The sequence below is a fragment of the Trichosurus vulpecula genome, chromosome 4 (assembly GCF_011100635.1).
Source record: "Trichosurus vulpecula isolate mTriVul1 chromosome 4, mTriVul1.pri, whole genome shotgun sequence".
Classification (NCBI taxonomy): domain Eukaryota; kingdom Metazoa; phylum Chordata; class Mammalia; order Diprotodontia; family Phalangeridae; genus Trichosurus; species Trichosurus vulpecula.
In genome coordinates this window covers 328,907,470-328,913,933 of record NC_050576.1, presented here as the reverse complement: position 1 = coordinate 328,913,933, position 6,464 = coordinate 328,907,470, and the positions used below count along the sequence as shown (strand labels likewise).

The following is a 6,464-nucleotide window of genomic DNA, read 5'->3' as shown; positions in this document are numbered from 1 at the left end:
ATTTATTTTCTCTTTCTAATGACACTTTGTTGTTCTTGTTGTTCAGTTGTGTCTGACTCTTCATACCTCCATGTCCCATAGTATGCCAGGCCCTTGTATCCTCCACTGTCTCCCAGCATCTGTCCAAGCTCATATGCATTGTTCCCATGGTGCTATCTCATCATGTGCCATCCCATTCTTTTACCTTCAAACTTTCCCAACATCAGGGTCTTTTCCAATGAGTTGTATCTGATTCTTATTATGTGGTCAAAGTATTTAAGCTTCTGCTTCAGTATTTGACCTTCCCAATGAATAGTATGAATTAGTTTCTATAAGTATGGGCTGATTTGACCTCCTTACTAGCCAAGGGACTCTCAAAAGTTTTCTACAGCACCACAATTCAAAAGCATTATTTCTATAGGGGTTTATTTTTTAAATATTTCAAAATAATTTACTTAGTTTTGGTTTTCAACATTCACCTCCATAAGTTTTAAATTTTCTCTGCCTCCCTCCCTTCCGCCTGCTCTAAGACAGGGTGCAACCCTATATAGACTCTCCACATACATTCTTATTAAACACATTTTCACATTAACCATGTTGTAGAGAAGAATTAGAATGAATGGGAGGAACCATGAGAAAGAAAAAAACAAAACAAAACAATAAAAGAGAGAGCAAATAGTGTGCTTCCATTTGCTTTCAAACTCCATATTTTTTTTCTCTGGATGTGCACGGCATTTCCCATCATGAGTCTTTTGGAGTTGTCCTGGGTCCTTGCATTGCTGAGAAGAGCTAAGTCTATCAAAGTCTATCAAAGTCAGCAATTGCACAATGTGGCTGTTGCTGTGTACACTGTCCATTCTCCTGATTCTGCTCACTTCACTCGGCATCAGACCATGTCAGTATTTCCAGGTTTTTCTGAAGTCCACCTGCTCATCATTTTTTATACATTCATATACCACAATTTGTTCAGTCATTCCCCAATTGATGGGCATCCCTTCATTTATCAGTTCTTGGCCACCACAAAAAGAGCTGCTATAAATATTTTTGTATGTATGGGTCCTTTTCCCATTTACATGATCTCTTAGGAATACAGTCCTAGAAGTGGTATTGAAAATCATCAGTTCTTCAGTGCTCAGCTTTCTTTACCATCCATCTTTCTGAAACATATATTGGTACTGGAAAACCATAGCTTTGACTATATGGAATTTTTTTTTGTCAAGAAGATGAATCTACTTTGTAATACACTTTCCAGATTTGAAGTAACTTTCCTTCCAAGGAGCAAGTGTCTTTTAGTTTCATTGGCTGTAGACACTATCTGCAACAACTTTTGAACCCAAGAATATAAAATCTGACACTGTTTCCATTTCTTCTCTCTATTTTCCAGGACATGATGGGACCAGTTGCCATGATCTCAGTTTTTTTGGAGGTTAAGTTTAAAGCCAGCTTTCATCCTCTCTCTTTTTACCCTCAAGAGGACCCTTAATTTTTCTTCATTTCCAGCCCTCGGAATGATATTGTCTGAGATTGTTGGTATTTTTCCCAGCGATCTTAATTCTGGCTTTTAATTCAACCAGCTTTACATTTCATATGATGTACTCTGCAATAAATTCAATAAAAAGATGACAATATGTAGCTTTGTTTTGCTCCCTTTCCAACCTTAAACCAATCAGATTTTCTATGTTCAGATCTAGCAGTTGCTTCTTGACCTGCATACAGGTTCCTCAAGAGACAAGTAAGATGATCTGATACTCTCATCTCTTTGACACATTATAACATTATCTCTAAGTCCTTCATGAAAAATGTAGAATAAGACCTGTTTTAATGAACATTTTAAGTTGTCTTATGCTGAATGAATTGGTTTAAATAACCAGATTCTGCTAAGCAATGTTTATGTATTGTATGTGTTCCCCTAAAAAAAAGGAAGAAGAAAATTTCTTTTCAGTAGAGGTCAGCTCATAGGTGAGGAAATAAATCCACAGAAAAATCTGTAGAAATTATTACCTGTAGTGACAATTTAAAAAAAAAGAAAGAAAGGGATATCACTTCATAGATGATCACTTTGCTTCATGAAATGAAAAACAAACTGCCGATCTTTCCAAATTCAGAAATGAAGATTGTCTAGAGATGGAATTTTTTTTCAACTCAAACAACAATAATATATGTTTTACTATTTTTCTAAATGTTGCTTATGATATTTATTAAAATATTATCTTTTTCAATAGAACAGTATAAATGAATTGTTTAAACTTTTGCAAGTACTCATGTTGGATATTCATACCTGTAGACCAATTCCCTTGCTACCTTGCAGATTTAAAATTCCATTGCCACAGCAATCAGTAGAACTTCTAAAATGGATGATTTTCAATTTTTAGTAGGGAAACTTGAAATGAAAATTTCAGAAGCAGACTTACTATAGATTTTCCTCCATTTAACTAGTTTTGTATTTCACTCTGTAGCTGACTCTATCAAAAACACTAAAATACCTACAAGCTGAATTAGAAAGGCATGGATTCACGTCCTTGGAAAAGTCTCAAGAAGAATTTGTGAATTTGAATTCAAAGGAATTCCAAAAGGTGTAAAAGTGACTCAAAAATCTTTTTTCTTCTTTTTTTAAATATATGACTATTGTGAGTTCTACTTGAATGTAAATATGGGGTATTGTACTGTAACAAGTGCCAAAATGGATCTTGGGAATGTTCTAATTTAGCATCCTACAAAGTTCTTGAAGTCACAGTATGACAGACTTAAAGCTGGAAAGGTCCACAGATGTCCTGTAGCCAACCCTCTCATTTTACAGATGAAGAATTTAGTCTCAGTGGTGTTGTTCAAGATGTCTGTAGCAGAATTTGAATTTGCAACTTCCTGGCTCTGAGGGCAGCTCCCTATCCATTCTAGGGGGACTGCAAACTATGGCCTGAGAGTCACATCAGTTTTGTTTTGTGGTTGTTGTTTTTGTTGTTTTACATTTGTGAACCAAGAATGATCTTTACATTTTAAAATATGATAAAATATATTTTAAAACGTAAACACCATTCTTATTTGGGGACATAGAAAAACAAGCATTAGACAGAGTTTGGCCCCTGCACCCAAGTTTGCTGATCGCTTCTTTACGCCATGATTCCTCTCCTTCTGTAAGTTCCCTGATGGATGGTCATTCAACCTTATCTGAAACATAGCTATTGATAGAGAGCTCATTACCTGACTGTTCAGCCAATTTTAGAACATTGGTTCTTATAATGAATTAGTGGACCAATGTGTATAATGAATAGAATTCCGGACTGAGAATCAGTGAGAACAAGATTGAAATCATACTTATGACTCTGCATTATTGTTGGCAATCACAAAACTTCTATGAACCTTTATTTCCTCAACTGCAAAATAAGAAGAGTAATGTTGGTGGAATTTCTCCCATAATGTTGTTGTAGGGCTCAAATCATATAATGAATATAAAATACCATGTATGTAAAAGGAAGTAGTTGTTATTTTTCTATTATTAATATATTTAAACAAAATCTGGCTCTGAATAATTTCTATCCAATTGCCCCCTCCCCCCCCCCCATTCTGCATTCTGAGGAAGAGCTCAATACATATACTCTTTTATCTGTATATGGTCCTTCAAATATAACAGTTACCATTTGTTACTATATATAGTCTACACATCTTTAGATTAATCTTCACAAGTTCATTCTCCCATGTGTCCTAGGTTACAGTTTCTAGAACCTTCCACCCTGATTTTCTTTCTGTAGAGTGTATCTCTTGAAATACTTTTAGTTTTTTCAATGTTCCTTTTAAAATGCAGCATCTTTAAATGAGGAAATAAACATACACACACACACACACACACACACATACACACACACACACATGCCAGCGTTTGCCTGATAAGGGCAGAGGCCAATGAAACTATTATGCTGTGTTAGTAAAAGCTAAATTTCCATTGACAAGCCATTGGTCCGCCTATACCCATATTACCCATATTCCATTAATGTGACTCCCTAGGAGAGTTTTTTTTAAATTGTGAATTAGCCCTAAAGACTCATATTTGAAACCTAGCAAATAATGAATCCACTCAGACTACAACAGTGTTAATTATATCTTTACAAAGAATCAGGAAAGGACATAGGAAAGAATGATGAATGACCAAAAAAAAATCAAATGGAATACATATTGCAGCTCAATGGTTATACCTCTTTGCTATCCGCCACTATGTTCCTCCTGGATCATGACTGCAAAAGCCCCTGTGAAAGGTGAGAATCATAGAAGAAGAGAGATGCAACAATAGCCCTCTCTTCTTGTACTTTTATACCAAAATGATGGATGCCATGTCAGTAGAGGTGTCACTTGGGCAGTCATAAAAACAGTCTACATGACTTGGCTTTCATGTCTCTGGGTTCTCCCTATCCTCTATTTTATAGCCTTGTTTTTTTTTTCCTGCTTTTGTCAGTGCATCATTTTTAACCATTGATTTTATATTTTGAATTCTTTCTATTTATTATTCATTTTGGCAAACATTATCATTAAAATATATCAATTTTCCAGTCATTTTGCAATCATTGAGTATATATTTTGCTTTCATGTTTTATTAAAATAATTCTGCTATGAACATTAAAATAATTCTACTTTAGGTCCTTTCTTGCTGTTAAAAACCTCCTTTCCTTCAGCTGCCATCCCAGTATTGGAATCTCTAGGTCAAAAGGTACAAGCAATTTGGTAATTTAGGGCATAAATGATAAATTGTTTTACAGAGCGATTGAGCAATTCCTAGCCCTATGAGCAGTGAATTAGAAAACCGACTTACATTGACTGCCCTGACAGAATTTTCCCATATTCACCCAAGTTTATTTCATTGATGGGTATGAATTGATACTTCAGAATTATTTTTATTTAAATTTGTCTGACTATTTGTAATTTTGAAATGTTTTCAGTTGATTAAAGATTTCATTTCTTACTTCAAAAATATGTCTGTCCAGTTAGTTAGACTAATTGCTTATTGATAAATATCTCTTGATCATGTACATTTCGGTCAATTATTTATAGATTGTGGATGCCAGACGTTTATCAACTATATTCAATGCAAAAATATTTTCTAACTGCAGATATTTCCAAAATATATTTTTCTCAACATCACATTGATTTTATTTGTACAAAAGAATTTTAATTATATATAATTTCATACAATTATGACAGTCTGCTGTATATTTTCTTTTCAGCTCTGAGTCTATTAATTTTCTTGTCCTGTAATTGTAAATGTTATAATACTCCATTCCACTCTACTTTTGCGACACTACTTTTTAAAATCATATTATTTAAAGTTTAGAATTTATTATGATAGAAGGTGAAAGATGTAGATCTAGGTCTGTTATTTTCCCTTCCCTTGATCCCTTCCTAGTTTCCCCATCAGCTTTTATTGAATTAGAGTCCTTTCTTGAATAAATTTCATTGCTGAGTTTATTAAATGAGCTAAATTAAATTCCTCAGTCACAGCCACAGCTGAAGAGCAGGCACAGGTCAAGTTGTTCATCAAGGCTGCCAGTGATAGTGCCAAGATTGGGAACTGCCCCTTCTCCCAAAGACTTTTCATGGTGCTCTGGCTTAAGGACATAACCTTCAATGTCACCACTGTAGACACCAAGAAGAGAACAAAGACAGTACAGAAGTTGTGTCCTGGAGGTCAGCTCCCAGTTTTACTGTATGGCCCTGAAGTACACATGGACACTAACAAGATTGAAGAGTTTCTGGAGGAGGTGCTGAGTCCCCTTAGGTACCCCAAGTTGGCAGCTAAGCACCCAGAAACCAACAGAGCTGGCCCAGATGTCTTCACCAAATTTTCTGCCTACATCAAGAATTCAAACCCAGCACTCAATGCCAACTTGCAGAAGGGGCTGTTGAAAGCCCTGAAGTACCTGACAACTATCTGACATCACCACTTCCTGAGGAGATTGAAGAAACAAGTGTAGAAGATGAAGGTGTCTCCCATAGAAAGTTTCTGAATGGTGATTAGCTTACATTAGTTGATTGCAACCTATTGCTAAAGGTCCATGTTTACAGGTTGTATGTAAGAAATATTGCGGATTTTCTAACCCAGAGGGGTTTTGAGAGGTTCAAAGATGCCTGTGCAATGCTTATACCAGAGAGGAATTTGCCTCTACCTGTCCAGATGCTAAGGAGATAGAGCTGGCCTATGAGCTAGTAGCCAAAGCCCTATAATAGCCATGGACAGAGCTTCTTTCCTCCTTTACCTTGCTACTTCTTTCACAAATGGCTTGATAAGGCTGCCCAATGAACACATTTCAAGATGGCCACTGAGCACAGAATTTTGAAATAAAGTACAGAAGGGCAGGGAAGGTTGTTGTGGGGCAGGACGGGGAGGAAAATTAGTGGTTTACTTTTGAAAGGGATAGGATGAAAATATTTCAATGATAAAACAGTTAAAATACTAAAAGAAAAAATTAAATTACTATGTATCTAGTCCTACCTACTTGCTA

General features: G+C 35.6%; 1 pseudogene; it reads left to right on the top strand.

Annotated features, from left to right (window-relative positions):
- The first annotated feature begins 4,201 nt into the window (after window positions 1-4,201).
- Window positions 4,202-6,186, top strand: LOC118847194 (annotated as a pseudogene).
- The last annotated feature ends 278 nt before the right edge of the window (window positions 6,187-6,464 follow it).